We start from the raw sequence: 24,494 nt of genomic DNA, 5'->3' as shown, positions 1-24,494 counted from the left end.
GTCGGCGGGTGATTCGTCAATGGTAGCTCAGGAGTTCATGGCTTCCATGACGGGGGTACCACGTCGGGGGTAACACACTGGACTTGATTTTCGTCTTGGGACAGTGGCTAAATGATCTGGAGTTAGGGGAATTAATATCTCAACCCTTGTCATGGTCAGATCATTTAATCCTTCAGCTAGACTTTCGGACCGCTACACCTCACCGCAGGGAGACGGAACCGGTTCAATGGTTCCGTCCCAAGCGCCTGATGGATCCCGAGAGGTTTCTGACGGAGCTTGGGCCATTTCCGAGGGAGTTAGCCCACGGCTCGGCTGAGGAGCTGGCAGCCGCCTGGGATGAGGCGGCTGCTGGCGCCTTAGACCGCGTCGTGCCTTTGCGGTTTCTGACCTGGCGACGAACTCGACCAGCTCCTTGGTATAACGAGGAGCTGAGAGAGATGAAGCGCCGGAAAAGAAGCCTAGAGAGCGCCTGGAGGTCCAGCCGCTCCGAACCTGACTGAACACTAGTAAGGTCATATATTCAGACCTACCTAGTGGCGATCAGGGCGGCAAAACATAACTATTTCTCCGCACTCATCGCATCGGCAGATAATCGCCCAGCCACCCTGTTTAGGGTGACCCGCTCCCTGCTCACGCAGGGGGCTCGGGAGGACCCCTTACTGAGGATTTTGTTCAGTATCTGTCTGATAAAATTGCTCAGATTCGGGACAGCTTGGACATTGATTGGATAGATTCAGGTGGGATGGCGGAGACAGGACTTGAGAATGTTATCTGGGCTGAGTTCGATCCTGTGACTCCTGAGGACATGGACAGGTTGAACTCCACCACATGTTTATTGGACCCGTGTCCCTCCTGGATGGTGCTGGCCACTCGGAAGGTTACACGAGGCTGGCTCCAGGAAGTTACCAACGCTTCTTTGTTGGAGAGTGTCTTCCCCGCCGCTTTGAAAGAGGCGGTGGTGAGGCCCCTCCTCAAGAAGCCCTCCCTGGACCCGGCTGTTTTAGCGAACTATAGTCCAGTCTCCAACCTTCGCTTCTTAGCGAAGGTTGTTGAGAGTGTGGTGGCAAATCAGCTTCCTCAACACCTGGAGGAAACTGTCTATCTGGACCCGTTCCAGTCCGGCTTCAGACCCGGTTACAGCACCGAGACGGCTTTGGTCGCGTTGGTGGATGACCTCTGGAGAGCCCAGGACAGGGGTTGTTCCTCTGTCCTGGTTCTATTAGATCTCTCGGCGGCTTTTGATACCATCGACCATGGTATCCTGCTGCGACGGTTGGGGGGATTGGGAGTGGGAGGCACTGTGTATCAGTGGTTCTCCTCCTATCTCTCTGACCATTCGCGGACGGTGTTGGCAGGGGGGCAGAGGTTGACCCCAAGGCGCCTCACTTGTGGGGTGCCTCAGGGGTCTGTTCTCTCGCCTCTCCTATTCAACATCTATATGAAGCCGCTGGGTGAGGTTATCCGTGGTTTCGGGGTGGATTATCATCTGTACGCTGATGATACTCAGCTGTACATTTCCACCCCGAACCACCCCAATGAAGCCGTTGAGGTGATGGGCCGGTGTCATGAGGCCGTGCGGGTCTGGATGGGGAGGAATAGGCTCCGATTCAACCCTTCCAAGACAGAGTGGCTGTGGGTGCCGGCGTCCCGGTACAGTCAGCTTACACCATCGCTGACTGTGGGGGAGGAAGTACTGACCCCCAGGGAGGGAGTGCACAACTTAGGCGTTCTCCTGGACGATTGGCTGTCCTTAGAGGATCATTTGACAGCCGTCGCCAGGGGAGCATTTTATCAGGTCCACCTGATTCGCCAGTTGCGCCCCTTCCTTGACCGGGACGACTTATGCACGGTCACTCACGCCCTCGTCACTTCCTGCCTGGACTATTGCAATGCTCTCTACATGGGGCTCCCCTTGAAGAGCACCCGGAGGCTCCAGTTAGTCCAGAATGCGGCCGCGCGGGTGATAGAGGGAGCACCGCGCTGCTCCCATATAACACCTATCCTGCGCGGCCCACGCTGGCTACCGGTAGTCTTCCGGGTGCAATTCAAGGTTTTGGTTACCATCTTTAAAGCGCTCCATGGCTTAGGACCGGGATACCTTCGAGACCGCCTTCTGCTGCCGATTGCCTCCCAACGACCTGTGCGCTCCCACAGAGTGGGCCTCCTCAGGGTGCCGTCGACCAAACAATGTAGGTTGGCGACCCCCAGGGGGAGGGCCTTCTCTGTGGCGGCACCAGCCCTGTGGAACGAGCTTCCTCCGGGATTACGACAACTCCCCGACCTCCGGACCTTCAGACGTGAACTGAAGACTCTATTATTTCAGCGTGCGGGACTAGCCTAAGAACAAAATGTTTTAGCTAAATTTTAATGGGGGTTTTACTGGTTTTTACTGTTTTAGTGATCAGGCTATGATAATATTTAGTTTTAACTGGGTTTTAATGTTTATTTATTATATTGTTTTAATATTGTTTTTAATATGCCTGTGAACCGCCCTGAGTCCTACGGGAGATGGTGCGGTATATAAGTTTGATAAATAAATAAATAAATAAATAAATAAATAAATAAATAAATAAATAAATAAATAAATAAATAAATAAATAAAATGATACGACATCATCTAACTCCAGTTTACAAGACAGTTCTTTCAACAGTTCCAAGAAGGCTACACACCCATTTGCACAATTCAGGTGACATCCAGGTGGCCTTAATGACTCGGTAAAAGAATGCAAATGACCAGCTGTCTGCAAGGAGTATAAATCGTTCCATTCCCCACCATCCAGTCAGAGTTGAAGAACTTTCTTGGATGAGAAGCTAAACATCTTTGAAGAGAAGAAAAAAAGTCCAGTTGCCTCTTGAGAAGCACCTTTGGGACATTATGGGATGTAATTGCAACAGGTATTCCCTTTTCTTATAGTTCAAAGACACTCTTTAGCATAACACAAGTTCAGACAACTCTTCCCTCACCATACTTGTTCACAAACATACACATAGGATTGTATTATATTCTAGTGAAAAGTGTGATTTAACATTTGATTTAAAAATGACAGATTTCTTCAAGATTTCAAATCTATTTCTTCAACCATATTGTACAAAACCGTAAGAAAAGACTCCTACAAGCTAACATAAAGTATATATTTAATGAAAATTAAATGAATTAAATACAAGCTTACACTGCCAGTTTTCTAATAGGCTTGATTTTATTACACGTTCTTCAACCAAACTCTGGTGTCTCCTTCCTTCTGTCATGCATGCAGCAAAGTTCAGAATAAGCAAAAATAATTCCACAATTTAAATTTGGAATTACTAGTTAAGACTTCAGGACCTTTAGTAAATCATGTTGAAAAACCATTCACTGAAAAATGTAGTAATTTTTCCCTTGCTTAAGAAAGGAGTACTATGTATTTTGTTCATGTTCCTACATCAAATACCTGTATAATTAGCACAGCCCCCCCCCCAAGGCTGTGTGCTCTCCCCACTTCTCTTCTCTTTGTATACCAATGACTGCATCTCCAACGATCCATCTGTTAAGCTACTGAATTTCGCAGATGACACAACAGTGATTGGTCTCATTCGAGACAATGATGAATCTGCATATAGACGAGAGGTCGAACAACTAGCCTTGTGGTGCAACCAAAACAATCTGGAACTGAACACACTCAAAACCGTAGAAATGGTGGTAGACATTAGAAGAAACCCTTCCATACTTCCACTTCTCACAATACTAGACAACACAGTATCAACAGTAGAAACCTTTAAATTTCTAGGTTCTATCATATCGCAAGATCTAAAATGGACAGCTAACATCAAAAACAAGGACAACAAAGAATGTTCTTTCTGCGCCAGCTCAATAAGCTCAAACTGCCCAAGGACCTGCTGATTCAGTTCTACAGAGGAATTATTGAGTCTATCATTTGCACCTCTATAACTGTCTGGTTTAGTTCTGCAACCCAACAAGAAAGACACAGACTTCAGAGGATAATTAGAACTGCAGAAAAAATAATTGCTACCAACCTGCCTTCCATTGAGGACCTGTATACTGCACAAATCAAGAAGAGGGCTGTGAAAATATTTACATATCCCTCACATCCAGGACATAAACTGTTTCAACTCCTAACCTCAAAACGATGCTATAAAGCACTGCACACCAGAACAACTAGACACAAGAACAGTTTTTTCCCGAAGGCCATCACTCTGCTAAACAAATAATTCCCTCAACACTGTCAAACTATTTACTAAATCTGCACTACTATTAATCTTCTCATCGTTCCCATCACCAATCTCTTTCCACTTATGACTGTATGACTGTAACTTTGTTGCTGGCAATCCTTATGATTTATATTGATATATTGATCATCATTTGTGTTGTAAATGTTGTACCTTGATGAACATATCTTTTCTTTTATGTACACTGAGAGCATATGCACCAAGACAAATTCCTTGTGTGTCCAATCACACTTGGCTAATAAAAAATTCTATTTTATTCTATTCTATTCTATTAATGCCCAATTATGCTTTTAATTGTTGTGATTCTAAGTCTGAGGGGTTTTAGAAATATTTTATTGAATCTTGTTCTTATTATCTCTTTTAAATTAATTTCAACTTATATTTGTTTTAACAATGGATATGCATGGTAGAAATTCTATAAAATAAGACAAAATTTAAAAACCAAAATTAAATACAGCAATAAAATCAGCAACTAGCAGCTGATTTTAGACTGTTACTTGATGGTTTAATGAAAGAAGAAATTGTTTAATTAAATGGCATAATTTCATTTGTGGACTATATAACCTATTTTCTTTTAATTCTATGCATTATTGTTATTGCCACATTTTTTAAAGAAGCCACGTTAATTATTTGCATGAAGTTTTATGTGTAAACTTCCTTAAATCTTTGCAGCAACTTGACTACAAGAATAAAATGACACATTTGCTGCCCTACTCCTAAATCAATTTGGGATTGTGTATTATTTAGTTGTACAATAATAAAATGATAAAGAAAAGTTAATAAAATCAACATCTGCATCTATGTTCCTGTCTGGCCAAGTACTGTCTGATTCTGTAAGTTTTCATTTTTAATGACACAAAAGAGAAGGTGAATTACCACAGTGGGATGTGATATTGATATGACCTATTTGCCAAAGTTGGTGAATTGTTTTGTTTGAAAGATAAGACCCCTGACTGAGCAAGCTGAAAAGTGCTGCCAAAAAAAGTATTTCATAATATTTTGGCCTATGCAGCACGTTGAGAGTGGCCCTTTGAAGGTGACATATCAAATAACAATTCTCACAACAGAAGATTGTTTCTAAAACAATAAATCATTATCATGTGAACTGGATAATTGTGCTTAGGTGGAAATAGATGGAAAATGTGAGAAAAGTTTTAAGGTGGAAGTGATGAAACATTTATAGACTGAGTCAAGACTTTTGGTAGTTTTAAAAGTATGGGAACTACAGTGCTGTCTTTTATATACTACTTAGAATGGAATATAGCAAGTGGTGGGCATTCCACCACAATTCTTCTGGAATTCAAACTCAGCCTACATAACCAAATATAAATTCAGCTTTTAATTCAGAAAATGAACAAGAATAGTAGTGAACCTGCATTTCTTTCTAACTGCCCCAGATCTCTGTATTTTTAAAACCTCAAATATCATTGGAGCCATGATGGCATAGTGGTTAGAATGCAGTATTTCAAGCTCATTCTGCCAACTGCCAATCCTGACTGGCTCAAAGTTCTGCAGACTCAGCCTTCCATATTTCTGAGGTCAGTAAAGTGATTCAAATTGTTGGGGACAAAATACTTATTCTGGAAACTCTTGATAAATAGTGCTATAAAACAGCAGTCACCAACTGGTGGTCCATGGACCACTGGTGGTCCGTGAGAAAATTTTGGTGGTCTGCAGAAAAATTATTGGCATTTTTTTATATTGCACTAAATCAGGGGTCCTCAAACTACAGCCCCTGGGCCAGATATGTGCAATGAACATTTGTGTTGCTGCAGAGAATCTCCCTCTTCACGGTCTTTTTGTGTGGGTTGGAGGGGGGCAGAAATTACAACTTCGGGTCTGTTTCAGTCTCCTGGTGTAGGGCTTTGGGCGAAGGCTGGTGGCAAAGAGCCGGAGGTCCTTGTTCCAGTGGGACTGCATCATGGCCTGGAACTGACTGACCATCTCAGCCCGCTGAGCCTCCAGGCGCCGGTACCTGGCCTTGCATTCCTTCACATCTTCCCTCTGCTTGGCAAGCCTATGTCCTAGTCCTCAGTGAGGTGCTTCTGCTGAACCTCCTTCTCAGCCAGATCCAATCTGAACTGAGCTGTTTTGCCAACTCTTTCTTGTGGTGGCGCTTAGCTCCAACAACTGCTTCCTGTTGGGACCCTAAGGAGCCCGAGCAGGCAGGCGAGGAGTGGCTGGTGAGGCGCCCTTCACCGTGAGTGACATCAGGTTGGACATTGAGTTGGCCATACCCATCCACCAGCCTTACACACTGTAAGCCACCCTGAGTCTTCGGAGAAGGGCGGGATATAAATGTAAACAAAAAAAAAATACTGGTGGTCCATGGGATTTAAAATTATGAATTTAGTGGTCCCTGAGGTCTGAAAGGTTGGGGACCCCTGCTATAAAACACTGAAGCAGTTGAAGCAGTTTATAAACCTATATGCTATATTTTCAGCCCTCAGATATGCTCACTGTTGCATCATCTTCTACCAGTGATAAGGATACTGAATTATTGGGTCTTGTATCTTGCACCACCATGGAACCATACTACAATGACTGAAATGATATAGTCTCCCACAAAGGATTTATTTATTTACAACAGTTACAGAGCCATCCATCTTGTACCAAACTCTGGGCTGTTGAAAACCAAAGGGAAAAAAACCCCAACACAATAAAAATATTTAGAAGACTTGTCATCATAGTCAAACACAGCCCACAACAAATTCATCTCAGCAATGTCACACTGTTCCAGAACCTGGGTGGAAACTGAGATCTTGAATGCTTTTGGGAGGGTTAAAAGTGTAGAGGGTTAGGGTTAGGAGCACCTCAGGAAGAAATGTGTTGCATAGGGCGGGGGCTATTATGGAAAGTATTCATGCTTCCTGCATCCCATAAAATGGCAACACTTAAGGGAGGGGATTAGGCACCCTATCCAATTTGGTAGGAAACCCTAATGCTTTTAGGGAGAGGTTGTCCAACAGTTAACCTGATCCCATATAGGGATTTCAAGGTAATAATCACCACCTTGAATTATACTGTATTCTACAATTGTGCCTTGTGTATATTATAATAATAATAATTATTATTATTATTATTATCTTTATTCATTAAACTAATTATTAAATAAATTAAACTAATTTATTATTATTATTATTAATCTTTCATTACACATGAAACTCAGTCAACTGAACATTCAAAAAGACATCACAAATACCATTGACTGGTATAAATGGTTGATATGGGTTGCTGCCAGCGTTCTAAGTATCAACCAAGTACCTTCTTAAGATGTACAATGTTCCGAGAAGTGCAGTTTTTTGCAGTTCTGCTGGTGTTATTGCAGGAAGCTGAAATGACATGGTACCAAGTGGCTTGATGACAATGGGTATCACTGTTGCATGTTTCATCCATAATCGTGTAGTTTTGATTGCCAGGTCGCAATATTTCATGATTTTTTTCCAGTTCTTTTTCTTCGACTCTGGCATCTCCTGGTATGGCGATATCAATAAACTGTAAGCTTCGGCAGTTGTCAACCATGATACCGGGCATGTTGTGTTCCAAATGACGATCCGTCTGTATTCAAAAGTTCCACAAGATCTTCACTGTCTCATTTTCAGTAACTTTTTCCACTTTATGTTGCCATGAGTTTTTGGATACAGGTAGGGCATATTTTTTACATAATGACCAGTGGACTAATTTAGCAACTCAATCATGTCTAGCTTTGTAATCAGTTTGCACAATTTTGCTGCACTCACATATTAAGTGTGAAACAGTTTCAACTTTGTTGTTGCAAAGTCTGCAGTTTGGATTGTCAGTGGATTTTTGTATCTTTGCTTTAATGGCATTAGTTTGTAGTGCTTGTTCTTGAGCAGCAAGTATTAAATCTTCCGTTTCTTTCTTGATGATTCCTCTCTTAAGCCGTGCCCATGTTGTTATCATATTTTTCTTCAATGTTTTTCAAGTGCTGTCCACGTAGAACTTTGGTTTTCCATCCATTAATCTGTCATCCAACTGTTTTTCCTTACATTCTGCCTTTGCTTCTGTTGTTTTTATAATGTTCTCCATTTTCACAGCCTGCAGCTATCTATCTGTACTTTGGTTCACATAATCTCTCAAACTTCAATTTGCAATAGCCCTCTGCCCTTATTATTACCGTGTTTCCCCCAAAAAAAGACCCTGTTTTATATTTTTTTTGAACCCTAAAATAAGCACTTGGCCTTATTGCCATGCGCTCAAAAACCTGATTGGGCTTATTATCAGGGTATTATTATTATTAATCATTGCACAGTAAGCCAGATGTTCAGACTGGGTTTGGCATTTTTGTCTACCTATCAAGTCCTTACCAAGGACCTGGATAGGCAAATCTGGATGTTTGACGATGTTGCTGTTGTTGCTTATTATTATACTTTTATTCATTAAACATGAAGCTCAGTCAACTGAACATTTAAAAATGTATCACAAATACCACTGACTGGCACTAATGGTTAATATGGGTTGCTGCCAGCATCCTAGTATCAATCAAATATCAGTGTGGTATTATTATTATTATCTGCTTGAACTATCAAGAACATGAGATAGTCATAAATATATAATAGAAAATAGGTCAATATGGCCAATGTTTTAGTTACATAGTAACATCCCTGTGCATCCTTAGGAAAATGAACACCAACTTTAACTTCACTTTAAATTGTATGGGAAGGGAGCGAAAGCTCCCTGTTGCTAAGACAACCATGCTTCCTTGGCAGTAAATGTGCTTCCTGCCTTGTTACATAGTATACAATAGTGTGTTCCTTGTTCTTTTTGAATCTTCTTCCTTACTCTTTAGAAGGCACAACATTCATTTCTGAAGGCAAATCATTCCAATTAAACTGCTTTCTGATTCTCACTGATAATTGGCATATATTTCTTAACTCATAGCGAACAGGTTACTTTAAAACAGGGGGAAAAAAGATTCTATGGAATTTGTCAGAACCATTATTACCAATTTGTTTGCATTTAACACAAACCTTTTCTACGAATCATGGAATGCCATAATGTAGACTTTTGGATTTTAAAAAGATAATGACTATCATAAACAAGTCAAAGTTGACTCTTGGTTACAACACTGAGTACATTCACATAGTTTTCTTTACAATAATACAGAAATGATGTTTCCCATTACTTTTGTTCCAAACATTTTTTTTCAATCCAGTCTAACTCTGATAGTATCCCAAACAAGCATTCCCAAATCCAGTCCTTTTACAAAAAGATCAGGGGTTTTCCAAACAATGTTCTTTTGAATCCTCTGCAGTCTGGAGAATAAGTGCAATATGCAAGATAAAACCTCTTGGGACATAAGTACCTGGAATTATGTTTTGCATTTTTTTAAAAAAAATGTTAACCATTGCTTTTAGGAGGTTCCAGAACAAAACAAACTGGTAATATCCATTTGCCCTGAAAGGGAAAAGTTTCATCAGTAAAACCTATTTTTCAAGGCTTAGATAAAACCCATATTTTTAGAAATATTGGGAGTGGGATTTGCTGAACTGTTATTTCCACTGAATACAGGCAGAATGCCTGCCAAATGGCTGTACTTCATTGTCATTTTACAAGCACCTTTGTCTACAGAAAATATTCTAACCTGGAGGATTTTCTTTTTTCTGCCAAATGTTTTGGCATGCAAACCAGGCATCTGGTACATAACAAATGCAGTACTTTTTGAGTACTATTCATATGTTCAGAACTAATCATTATGCAAGTGATTGCTATGCAGTGGAAATGAATAAAAAGAGATTATGCTAGATATTTTATTAATATCATGAAATGAAGCATTACCACTACTGGAAACATCTATTTTCTTGAGGTTTCACAACTACTACTACTACTATTACTCCCCCTTCTCTGACACCCTAGTGATTGGCTTTATTGTGATAGTGCATTAGAAGCCAAATTGAGAGATTCTTTAATTACTTGAAGTCATGTGGGTGACAAATCATTCTAATAAGCAAACAATGCAGCAAGAAATAGACCCGGCTTCTGGAATAAATGAACACACTTGAATCTGAAGATGAGATGTCTCCATTACCACTGAGTGAGCTTGGTGGAGACCAAACATCACAGAGATACAATACTTGCATCTGCGTGGATATATGACTGATTCCTTCTTCTTTGGATCAGCATAACAATTCTTTCAAAGACATTTTCATTATTACAAGTGAAATCTACCACAAAATGAAATGATGTAGGGTTTCCTGCCTGGGCAGGGGGTTGGACTAGAAGGCCTCCAAGGTCCCTTCCAACTCTGTTGTTATGTTATGTTATGTTAAATATTTCAGTACAATAGAAGCCATGCCATTCAGGTTCCAGATAGCCACCAATAAAATAGATAGTGTTTCTGTTTTGATTGATGCTTAATATTCTCATCTCCTGAAATGTTCCCTGTGGTTCTTTTATAAACCCAGGATCTCCTCCAACCATTCAGATACTTTCCTCTTATTTATCAATGGAGCAGTGTTGGTTTACATTCATCATTAGAATTTACTAAGAGGAAGCTATTATCACCATGTTCACTATTATTCTAATTCTAATATCCATATAATTGTTTAGCAGTAAAAACAGAGTAGACCAAAAAAACCTTCCTTCTTAGGATATTATTTCACTTCCATAAGATGTAAAGATAGTTTCAGACACTGGTGCCTTTGAAAAAAGATTAAACATAAATGATCAATAATGATAAAACTCTGTACCATGGTAATGATTTGTTTTGGAATGATGCACAGCCAGAGAGCATGAAAACATAATAATTTTATTTAATTCCAATAAACAATGCAATCTTGTAAAAGCAACAATTCAGTACATATACCAAAATCTAAAAATATTAAGGACAGAGATTAGATAGAAGAAAAGATTGTCATCAATTGCCAAAAAGACACAAGGATCATTTCCAGATAAGCTTAAAAAGAGAGTTGCACAGTTGACACATCACAATAAAGGTCCTATCCCATTCATTAATATATATTTGATTTTTCACTACAAATGTTAAACTGCCGAAGTTCTCTGAGCACTTTGTAGCAAAGGAATTAAAAATATAATTAAAAAAACAAAAAGTAAAAGACCATAAATTAGTTGTTTTAAGGTGAAGATCGGTGATATCTCTGACATTGAAGGATAGACCTCTCAATGATATGTAAAATGTAAGCTTCAGATTTAGATGTGACAATATTATGTTTAGGGTAGTGGGAAGGCGCATGACTATAGATTACAGATATTACTTTCATACCCATATGTGGATTTCTTATGAACAAAATGTACCAACTTAAATGGCTTGAATCAGTAGGGTTAGGAAAAACATATCCCAGTTTTATAGAAATAGCTATAAGAACTTAGAGATTTTAATGATTTGTATTAAATTGTATGATTCTATGATATTTTATTTGTATAAAAACTCTCAGGAGAGTGAAAGTGTCCGAGTTATCTTGAACAATTAAACCTAAACCTAATCCTAATCCTTATAGATTATTCCTGTACATGTACAAAATTAGTCATGGGAAGGAAGGAAGGAAGGAAGGAAGGAAGGAAGGAAGGAAGGAAGGAAGGAAGGAAGGAAGGAAGGAAGGAAGGAGGAAGGATATTGTAAATGGAAGTTTGAGACCTATGGACCTGTCCTTTTCCCTGAACAATGAGGATGGAGCTTCACATATTCAAAGATCACAGGGACAAGAATTGGTGTCAGAAAATAAGTTGGTAATTTATTATTATTATTTTCATGGTCTGTCCCCTTGTTTGATGGTACCTCAGTTTGAAACCAAGAAAGTAAGAGTCATACAACATTTTGGATAAATTAAAGAAAGAAAGATACACATTATTTGTAAAGTTATTACTTTGGGATATGAATTTGATATGCATCTGAGAGCACAACTCCAATGAAATAATGTAATTTTGAGTTCTTAAGTAATAAAATGGCTTCTTCGGAAGTTTATATTGTTTAGAAGTGCAAAGAAGATTCCAGCATTGTTGTCCCCATGCATAATGCTCTGGTATACTTTTTAAGTTGCATTTGCTATTGGAATTAGCAACCTGAGAGCCTTCCATTCATTCTCAACTAAAATGCAAGGGGACAGAAATTAATACAATTAACCACACCCGTTGCTTTCATAGATCAATGATTCCTTGACATTTTTGCTTTTTAGATCAAATTAAGGTTCTTGCCTGAATCTCAAATTAAGGTTCAGTGCTGGTGTGTGGCCTTCTTAGCACCAAATTCATAAATCTCTAATCTTATCTTCTATATCCTTCCCTACTCATTCCCCTTTCCCTTTTTTCATATATTTGATTGCAAAGTAGGTATAATGAGTGTTTTCATTCCAGAATTTTCCAGATTCTGTATTCAGATGGTTTTTAAAATTAAAACTGAGGATGGCAGAGATACCAAGAACAGATGAGTAATATCATTAATATAGGAAATTCGTTGCAAGGTATCTGAGTTAAATTTGTTCAGTAGCTGAATAAATTTGGTTTTGAAATAATAGCATGCTTTCTGCATACTTTAAAGATGTAGAATAAGAATCACCCTAGGCATTAGATATTGGGGGGAAAAAATATAAAGTCAGGCGGCAGATCCCACCCCCCACCCAATGCCAGGCAGAGGGAGATAGAATAGTATGCCTTCAACTGACCATTTTAGTAGTTTAATATCAATTCCCTATTCTACCCTAGTTGCTTCATTCCTAGGACTTGAATGTCACAATGCTTGATCTCATTCATTCCTGGGTTATTACAACAGACTGGGATTACTTTTTTGAAGACTATTAAGAAAATATAGCCAGCACCAGCCAAAAAAAAATATCCCTAAGCATGTTGGTTTGTATAAATGATCTGGCTAGGGAAGAAACAGAGCCATAGAAATCGATACGGAATTGCCTATAAGCAGGTGTTCCATATTAGGGATAACACTGAATTTAATCAGGATTCAAATCTATGTAAACATTAGACTTCAATAGACTTTGCATCTGAATACAGTACTTAAGAGTGCTCAGAAACTCTCAGATGGCACTTTGCTACAGCTTCTGGATCATGAGCAGATACCACATGATTTTGAGAAAATATTCAGTTTATGAGGTTACAAACAGGGAGTCCACCTGTGCTCTAAAGTACCTTTTTGCTTTCAAATTCAAATTTATCTCCAGCCCTAGGAAATAGTCCCAATTAATAATATATAGAATTAAGCTCAGTTCTGCATATATAAATCACTCGTGATTGCCCCACCCATTCTCATAAGAAATAAAGAAACTTTCGGCAGGTAATGCTCTTGTCACCTTCTTCCTAGCCACATCAACATCCCACTTTTGATCCTAATTCTTCCTGATAATGTCCAAAACTTGTACCTGGAAAAATAAATTGCTCATGTGTAGGCCTGAACTCTTTATAAGTTTGGGTACAAGTGCCAGCTCATGGTATGGTCATTAATTTTGATATTTTATGTGAGCTGTCACCACAAATAACCCTCATTGTTAACCTGAGGGCATTAAATAACCATTTAGGGCAATGTATTTGGACTATCACCTAAACAAGACACTTTATTCTGGAAAATGTTCTAGAATCTATTTACATTCATTTGATGTCAATTCTATCATTTTTCCTTAAAAAAATTGCACTATCTTAATTTATACATTTATAGCTACAATGTAGATTTAGTTTAAGTACCAATCTATAGGGCATAATTCCACAGTAAATGGCTCAAGTTTAGGCTATAGATTTGGATGGTTAACAGAAAACTGATGAAAATTACAGGCAGCTGGTACATTGTTCCCCAGTCATGGCAACCAGAACTCCTCTCTCTTCTCACTCCACCCAAACACACACACACACACACACGCAAACACACACCCAGACTCACACACTATAGCATGTACATAGATATATGCATATATACAGGTATATACACACAAACATACACATATTTACACACACACAATGTGCACCCATTTGTCATTTAGTGGGTATATAAGAAGACTTGCCTGATTAATTTCAGAACAATTATATTGCTTCTACCCATATTTGAGCACTTAGTAATGGACGACCTACAGTGTGCTTCCCCAACTTCTTTTGGGTTTTCCCCTCAGCCCCATCTAGAAGAATCAGCGTCAAAGGAGAAGGCAATCATAGCACAACATGAATTAAAGAAATATTAGTTTAAAGGAATTCTGAAAAGGAAATCCCTTAGCTACTACAACTGTAGGAAGCAATATCACCATCATCTGAGAATGAAACAGTTAATTGGTGCAAGTGAAAAGAATCTGAGAAGATGTCTAATAAATAATTTTCAGCAACCTTCAGAATTAATTTAAACTTTTTTTTTGTTTGATTACCTCATTTTAATCTCACACTAGTAAGATAATTTAAAGCTAATGTTGATGAAACCATCCCTGGGATAGGTATTATTATTATTATTATTATTTATTAGATTTCTATACCGCCCTTCTCCCAAAGGACTCAGGGCGGTGTACAGCCAGAATAAAAACCAGGTAGGTCCTTCTATTTCCAGCCTGTGTTAAAATTCAGGTATTCACTATGAATGAAAGTGCTCATTCATAACTCACTCCATGTTATTCAGCACTCATCTGCCATTTGAAAAAAAAGTTGCATAAAGGTTCTGTTTAAGTACATGTATAACTTTATAGCCTGGTATCTAATTTTTTCTACATTATATATATTTCTAAATAAATCTCTTACCAGAATGTTAACTTTTAAGACACATCATTTAAAACACACATCATCTCTTCATTTTCTCAGCCAAAAGTTCCATTGCAACATCCAGAGAAATGCCAAACCTAAAGCATAAACTTATTCTGATCCATATTTTAGTCCACAGTGTGTTGGCCAGGTCAGCTGAATCAGAATTCACAAAGAATGTATCTCTCAATCTTTCCCATCACAACAAAATTATTCGTAGGTCATTTGGAGAAGAGGTCTACAGCAAAGTTCAGAACCTCACCCCATATGCTATTCTTCAAATCCCAATTAAAAACTTATACTGACAAATATTTCTTATTGCCATTCCTTGTTCAGATTCCATTTTTTCTTCTGGCAGCCTGTCTGCATTACTTTTGCCATCAGCAACAATACCATATAGGCTACTAGTTGGAGAGCATGAAACATCCATTATAATAATAGTAATAATAATAATAATAATTTAATTTCTATACCGCCCTTCTTCGAAGGACTCAGGGCGGTTTACAGCCAGATAAAAAACACAATGAAAACATAAATATACAGCTAAAACCAATTTTAAAAAACCTATTCAGTTTGGCCCATTAATTAAAATATACATTAAAACCATAAAATTACTAATAATTTTCAGTTTCAGTTTCAGTTTTATGCCAGTCCTGCATGGAAGAATAAGTACATCTTCAGCTCGCGGCGGAAGGTCCGGAGGTCAGGGAGCTGTCGAAGTCCTGGGGGAAGCTCATTCCAGAGGGTAGGTGCCCCCACAGAGAAGGCTTATATTATATTATATTATATTATATTATATTATATTATATTATATTATATTATATTATATTATATTATATTATATTATATTATATTATATTATATTATATTATATTATATTATATTATATTATATTATATTATATTATATTATATTATATTATATTATATATTACATTACATTACATTACATTATATTATATTATAATGCTTTTTGGCATTCAGTGGAAAGTGTCATTTGTTGCATATAAATAGATAGCTTGAATTCAGAAGGAAAAAATAGGATTGCAATAATACAAAAATATCTCCATGAATGAGTTTCATTTTTGAAATCTGAAGGAGGCGTCTTATTACATAGTTCTGGAATTTCTCTTCATTTTAGTAGCAGTTCTGGAATGCTGGGAAGTGGCAAGTCATTTGGATAATCCCATACCGAAAAAGTCTGAATTTATACCATTGTCCTTAACAGGACCTAAGCAAACATTTATAACTGGCAATTCTAATAGATTTGTTTTTCAAGCTTTATATATTTTTTTCTATGAAATTAATTCTTATTCTTCACAATTCATTTTATCATTGTAGATTTTATTTGTCAGTTTATTGGACAGTGAATTTTGGAAATAAAAATTATTAAAAGGGCTAAAACAATAGTCTCCAAAATCTCAACATGAACTGATTATCTGCTAAATTATCAGACCATCTCCAATCATTTGAAGTGCTTTGCTGCTATATCTGGCTAGCTGGGTGAGTGTCTGTCTACTCTATCTATCTATCATCTATCTATCATCTATCTATCCATCCATCCATCCAGTGGTGGGATTCAAGTATTTTAACAACTGCTTCTCTGCCCTAATGATTTCTTCCAACAACCAGTTCGCCAAACTGTTCAGAAAGTTAACAACCGGTTCTCCCGAAGTGGTGCGAACTGGCTGAATCCCACCACTGCATCCATCCATCCATCCATCTTTCATCTATCAATATATCACCATCATGTCTATCCTGGTAGATCACATAAGTATTACAATGTTTCAGGTTTTTTCCATTCTATTATTTCCATTCTATTATTTCTATTCTATTTTTCATTCTGTTGTTCAGTGGTGTAGGTTTCTTGATTATTTGTTTTCTAAGTATTCAGAATCATGATTTGTTCCACTAATTTTTAAAAGAAATAAAGCATAAACAGAAAAAAAACTGTTATAGAATAGAATAGAATAGAATTTTATTGGCCAAGTGTGATTGGACACACAAGGAATTTGTCTTGGTGCATATGCTCTCAGTGTACATAAAAGAAAAGATACGTTCATCAAGGTACAACATTTACAACACAATTGATGATCACTATATCAATATAAATCATAAGGATTGCCAGCAACAAGTTATAGTCATACAGTCATAAGTGGAAAGAGATTGGTGATGGGAACTATGAAACGATTAATAGTAGTGCAGATTCAGTAAATAGTCTGACAGTGTTGAGGGAATTATTTGTTTAGCAGAGTGATGGCCTTCGGGAAAAAACTGTTCTTGTGTCTAGTTGTTCTGGTGTGCAGTGCTCTATAGCGTCGTTTTGAGGTTAGGAGTTGAAACAGTTTATGTCCAGGATGCGAGGGATCTGCAAATATTTTCACGGCCCTCTTCTTGATTCGTGCAGTATACAGGTCCTCAATGGAAGGCAAGTTGGTAGCAATTATTTTTTCTGCAGTTCTAATTATCCTCTGAAGTCTGTGTTTTTCTTGTTGGGTTGCAGAACCAAACCAGACAGTTATAGAGGTGCAAATGACAGACTCAATAATTCCTCTGTAGAATTGGATCAGCAGCTCCTTGGGCAGTTTGAGCTTACTGAGTTGGCGCAGAAAGAACATTCTTTGTTGTCCTTTTTTAATGATGTTTTTGATGTTAGCTGTCCATTTGAGATCTTGCGATATGATAGAACCCAGAAATTTGAAGGTTTCTACTGTTGATACTGTGTTGTCAAGTATTGTGAGAGGTGGAAGTATGGAAGGGTTTTTCCTAAAGTCTACCACCATTTCTACGGTTTTGAGTGTGTTCAGTTCCAGATTGTTTTGGTTGCACCACAAGGCTAGTCGTTCGACCTCTCGTCTATATGCGGATTCGTCATTGTCTCGAATGAGACCAATCACTGTTGTGTCATCTGCGAACTTCAGTAGCTTAACAAATGGATCATTGGAGATGCAGTCATTGGTATACAGAGAGAAGAGAAGTGGGGAGAGCACACAGCCTTGGGGGGCCCCTGTGCTAATTGTACAGGTATTTGATGTGATCTTGCTTAGCTTCACCTGCTGCTTCCTGTTTGTTAGGAAGCTTGTGATCCACTTACAAGTCTGTTCCGGTTATGATTCTTAAGCTTATGTACACATGAACTATAACTTTGATTTCTTGGCAAGTTTACATCTGTAGGAATTTAGCACCCACCCCCCTCCTAGAAGAATGAAATATTTTAGAAAATATTTAAAAAGGCAGAATATATTTCCCTGGATGAGAAATGGAGAAACATGTTTTACAGACAAAGCAGCTCCCTGCAACTTCCTGCCACCCCCCACCTTTGTCAATGGGCCATCATCTGCATCATAATAGAACCCATCTAGCAACTGAAACTCACCACATGGCACCTGGGAAGATTATATCAGCCAGCAAGGCTAGCTAAGACCCCCACCCCCTGGGAGTCTGACAGCCAATCAGGGTACTCTTCTTGTGCCCCAGAAAGTTCAAAGCTCAGAAAAAGCATAAAGCCAGGGAGCACACAGGATCTCATCCCTTTTCTGTTCAGGAACTCAAGCCGTGTGATCCTGACCACCATTAAACCATCTTTCCAAGCAGCCTCCATGTTTCCAGTGTCTTTGTCCCCACTTGGAACTGAACCCAGATGGATATTTCTTCCAACACATCTTTATAGGCTTTGTGGCAAGTTCTTTTGACAAGGATTTTTAGCTAAATCATTATCCTGGACTCAAAAATATTTTTTAATTATTATTTTGTTGTTGTTTTTGTTTTACATTTATACCCCGCCCTTCTCCGAAGACTCAGGGTGGCTTACAATGTATAAGGCAATAGTCTCATTCTATTTGTATATTTTTTTACAAAGTCAACTTATTGCCCCCCCAACAATCTGGGTCCTCATTTTACCTACCTTATAAAGGGTGGAAGGCTGAGTCAACCTTGGGCCGGGCTCGAACCTGCAGTAATTGCAGGCTTTGTGTTCTAATAACAGGCTTCTCTATTGCCTGAGCTATCCCGGCCCTTAATTGTTGTGACTTTTTGTTTCATTTTGCTTAATCAGACCCCAGATTAAGTACAGTTTAGACCCCTAAACTACTTTTTGGTTAGCTTCCCACCAGAGGCACAAAAAATTGCTGCAGTTTTATTTGTATTTTGCACTTCTCTGGACTTTAACATGAATTCAGGCCTAGATTTGGGTACCAATCTGTATGCATTAAGGGAAGTTAACTGGCAAAAAAAAATGTACCAGTTAACAACTATCGTGCACAAAGATGCATGTATTAGGGCATTTGCAGAAGAAAATAAATTTAAAAACTTAACACAATTCTAAACATACAACTTGCAGGATATCTGACTGAGCTCATAGTCAATTGAAATGGGGCAGATTTTAAGTAGTTTGGAACATGACTACATGACGCCAACTTGAAAAATGTTTCTGGAAGAGAAAATTCATTGCCAAGATCTTTGAAAATGTGAGAAAACAGAGAAGATGAAGAAGAAAATTAATGAGATGGTTTGCTGAGCTAATGTAAACATTAGATATATACAAATATATAACTTCTAGACACACTGGAATCTATGTCCCATAACTTGTGGTTGAGATGGTCAATACACAGATATTCTGGAAACTGCAGTCCAAAGCATCTGAGGGGTATCTTTATTATGGTCTATATTTTCATCTGAAGTAAAATTTTATTTATTCAATTTGTTCCTATCACTTCTTTAAAGAGTATTAGAATTTAAAATTATTCTACATCTTATTGTAAAAATGAATAAAAAGATTTATTGGGCAGGCATCAACTCCTTCCTCTTTCATTTATCTGACCTCAAACTTTCTTCTTTTTAAGTTTCCACAATAGCTTTTATCACAATATTCTCAAACATTTATGAATGTTTTCTTTTTATATATAAAAATAACCATTTGGGGCTTGACAAGGCTTGTAAATTTAATTGTGCCCATATGATCCCAGCTTTTCTTTGTGAGTCACAAGGAAGAATCTAGGGTGGGGGGAATCATCCTTATGAGAGAAATATATATTATTTGCTCATGTACTTTCCTGACTTCCTACCCTTGTCTTTAGTTGTCCTTTTTTCAATATCTGTTAAAAAAACCCTTCTCTTATGCACTTTTTGAGCTCTACTTCAGTTTTATATGAGAAAAGAAACATATGAAAAATATAATTCCCTTTTCTTACTCTTTACATTGACAATTTTTAATGCCTGCACTGGCTTGTGGCCACTTATCTATTAATGTTCCTGAAGTGAGCAGTTTTGCATAGAACAGAAAAAGGTGCTTTAAACCATCTGTATAGAAAGACAGCACTACCCAGATCATCAATCTGTGATTGATAATAGATGTTCACTCTGTGCTAATGAACTTTGTCTTTATCAAGGTAATGGAAAAGCTGAGCAGTGCTGTTTCATGTGATAAAAGGTTTCAGGAAGTGCTTAAAAATTAAATTAAATTGGGTTTTATACAGTTTTTATTTTTTTCTTTAGTTGACCATGTTTCCTTCTTTCTTTCAATATATTAAAGCAATGAAAATAATCGTAGATAATAATGTAATACAATAATGATAAAATAATAATACAGGTGCATTTACTAAGGCCTGTAAGTAGTACTGTTATTTATATATATGTTTGTTTTTACCCAGCACAATTTTTTATTTCTGTACTTCAAAATAAAGAAAGAGTCTTCAACTTTGGCAACTAACAAAAAAGTGGATGAATTAAAATTCTACCCTGTTTTCCCCAAAATAAGACATCCCCTGATAATAAACCCAATCCAGTTTTTGAACGCATGGCAATAAGCGGTTATTTCAGGATTCAAAAAAATATAAGACAGGGTCTTATTTTTGGGGAAACACGGTAATTCTAATAAGTCAAGATCAAGTCATTCAAAGTACAGAGTTTCAATGGAAACATTGATTAAATATTACAAGGCTATGTCATGCAAATTAGCTGCCAGAGAACAAAAGTACTAACAGAGCCAATAGATGGAAATAAGTGATAAACTATCCAAAAAATAATAATAGTCACCTGGTCTACATCTGGATGGCATAAAATAAGCAATGGGTGGATTAATCATCTTGTTACATTTTTCACTGAGCACACTCTTGACCCATTTAGGACTCTAAGCCTAATTAATAAAAAAAAATAGCAAAGCGGCAGAAGGAACTGAAATTTCAAATTAAGTAATAGGTTGCCTTATAAATGATAAATCACGGGAAAGAGAATTGCACTTAAGCAGTGTACAAAAAGAACAAGGCAGAGTTAAAGTTGTATTTGTACTAATGAGGTATCAGCAGTTCAAACATATGCATTTTGAAGAAGATGGCTTCCCCAAGCTCTTCCTAAAATGTTGGATTAATTAATACCCTACCTTAGTTACTCTTTTATTTTAGCAATAGATTAAACTAAAAGGTCAATTCTGAAGTATGATAAATAAAAATAGTCCATTTATTCTAAAATGTAGAATAATATTTACCCAGTAGTATCACCATCCCAGCTGAACATTTTAACACTTTCATTCAACACAGTCTATTACACTCAATGGTTGTTGTTGGGTAATAAAATGGAAGGATTTCCTTTAAGCTCTTAGGATAAGGAGAGAATATGATCTAACAAATAAAAGCATTGCAAACTGAAGGAAATGACTAACTTTAATTTGAACTAACCTGGCTCTGATTTCTCATATCTCCTTTTTTGTGTGTGTGTGTGAGAAATTTTCTGAGATTTTCTTTTTCTCACCATCCTGCAGTAAACAGAAGAGGCAAACTAGGGACCAGTTGCAGTAGCAACAGAATGAAAAGCTAAAACTCATGGTACTATCATCATAGCTAGTAATATAAACCACTCAAAAGCAACCATTAAAAATTATCATTATTAGAGAACTTGAGAACTTCCCCTTGATCCTTGCTGAGCATTCTACAACTCTAAAGTCCACACATCTATGAGACACATATCTATACACACATCTATGAGTTTGATGTAAATTGCTTAGGATTTTAAATCTGTACTCTGATATTTACCAATGTGGTGGGAAAAAATCAATACGAGTTTTTCCCAAATTGTGCTTAATTCCCTTTTATTGATGCAAGCTATCAATTGTTACTTTACTTTTAGGGAGTAACAATTTTTAAGGTCTATTTGTACACTGGGAGAAGTAGGAAGAGGAGGAGGAGGAAAAGTGGGAGGAGGGGAGAAAAAAGGAAGGAAGGAAGGAATAGTCTAGAAAAAGTAATGCTCACATTGTGCAGTGCTTTATAGTCATATTAAATCTATGAAGTAGTGAAAAACTTTTTAAATTTCTAAGAAAAAGAAAAACCAGGGATAAAATCGGGAAAGTGGGGATGGACTACAAATTTGAAGCATGTCTCAATCAATTTAGACAGACTGAAAGATTCTCAAGATATATAAACTGGGTCTTAGAAGGTACAAATAGAGTTCTGTGATGACCGGGGTCTTTCCAAACCCTGATTGAAAAAATAAAGAAATAATTATTGTATCTCTATATTTTGAAATATGAATTCCAGCTGTGAAAATTAAAAATGGTTTCCTCCGTATCGGTGGAAGCAGGAGACAATAAGTGCAACCTTTACACTAAGAAAGCTGGATATAATTTAAGCTGTTGTCAGCTCTTTAAAAAGTGGGCGGAATGCAGTGATGAATTCTGTCCAGGGAATCCTTCATTAAGTGAAGTTTATTTAGATATCCTATAAGTGGGAACAATGTTTAGAATAAATCTTGTTTAATAACACCTATTATTAATCCATAATGTGTCAATTTCTTTGAAAGAACCATCTGCCAGCTCTTAGGAATATCATTTCCAAACTGTTATCTGCATGTCTGTTTTCTGCAGTACTGACAGTTTCCATTATAACTGGATCATTTTCTTTTGAAAAATCTTCCCTTGAGATACTTTGAAGACGAAAAGGTGTGATGATAGAGGGGTCTCACTTAACAGGCTGTTTAACTGTGTCTTCAGTTATCTGAAAAACAGATTTCCAAAATAGTTTCTCTTTATAAAATATTATTAATTTATTAATATCACTATAAATGTTGACGAAAATATTTTCAGAAAAGATCACGAATATTGAAATTTCCCAGGCTTAAAACAAAACTAGATGCAATTATATATTAATTTATTCATATTTAATTAGGCCAACCAAATATGTTATCAATCAAAGACAGAAAATTGGTTGCATGTGCCAAACATTTTTCATATCACTAGGGGAAAAAAGTAATGACATTTTTAAAAATCTCAGCCCAGCTGTCAAAAGAAGGCTTCAGTTGATGGCTTTTTATTGGAACCTAACCTCTCAATTTTCTATTTTATATTTCCCCACACCATCACAAATCCCAAATTCTGCCTGTTTACCTGCTTTGTTATTTTTCATCATTTAATTTCTAGAATTGGCAATACTGTACTTGATAATGCTAAGATATAATGAAGCTGTAGAGAAAGTGTGGACATCTAGCTAGTTCAATCTGGTTCATGACAGCTGATTGTTAAATTGTTCCACCCTTTACAGCTAAGCCCAAAACTAATTTTTCCCTGTTCTGTGTGTTGATTGGAGTGTTTCTGGCAGAGATCAGATTGTACATGAATAGACAAACTTAGAGCATAACAGGATTCAGCTCCTAGTTTTTCTCAGCATGTATCTTAACTCTAATTACATTGAAAATACTGGGACTTAAAACGTTTGTGATTAATATAACTTACAATTATTCATTTTAACAAAGCCTGATTTGTATAATTGTAGTTTATGCATGAAAAATTTTCTTAAATCTGTGTATGTAAATATACACCTATCTTGTTCAATAATATTCTTACTACAGAATTATATTTTGTGAACTTAGTTCTAACCAGTGGTGGGATTGAAATAATTTAATAACCAGTTCTGTAGGCGTGGCTAGGTGGTCATGTGACAGGGTGGGCATGGCTAATTCAGCATCACTCAAAACTTCAAGCCTGGTTGCATAAGGTATTCTATTGCAAGCAAAGAAGTGAAGGACTCTTGTGAAATATCTCTGGACTCGCCCAATTGTATTAATATCTGATATGCAGTGCGGGTTTCAGACAGATGATATCAGCATATCATCTATCATATATATATATCATATATATATCATATATATATATATATCTCACAGAGGAGCAGAAAAACTTGGGGTTGGTTAGAAGGTGGGGCGGCACCTTGCCGTGAGTGATGTGGAATTGGCCACGCTCAATCAGTCACATGACCGATGCTGCAGACACAGGGCAATTTCCTACCCCTCTCTGCCGTTGGGCTGACAAAATAAAAGCCCATCTAAAGAGTATTGCCTGCCTCCCGAATACTGGCAAAAGGAGGTTAGGGGGGGGAAAAGAGAAGGGCTGATGGAAACATCCTGTTTTCTGCGCCACGCTGGATTGTGATGGGGAGGTTGGGGGAGCAAAAATCCTACTCGGTCCATACGTTCTCACCAGCACGACAGCAAATCTCTCTTCCAGCTTCCCAGTTCAGGCATTGGGAGCTTGTCCACTTTTCTTCCAGTGCTTGTGCAGGGAATCCCAGGAGCAGCAGCATATTGCATGCT

This window comes from Ahaetulla prasina, chromosome 8 (genome assembly GCF_028640845.1).
Source record: "Ahaetulla prasina isolate Xishuangbanna chromosome 8, ASM2864084v1, whole genome shotgun sequence".
NCBI lineage: Eukaryota > Metazoa > Chordata > Lepidosauria > Squamata > Colubridae > Ahaetulla > Ahaetulla prasina.
The sequence above is the reverse complement of the archived record's forward strand: the minus strand, read 5'-3'. Positions refer to the sequence as shown.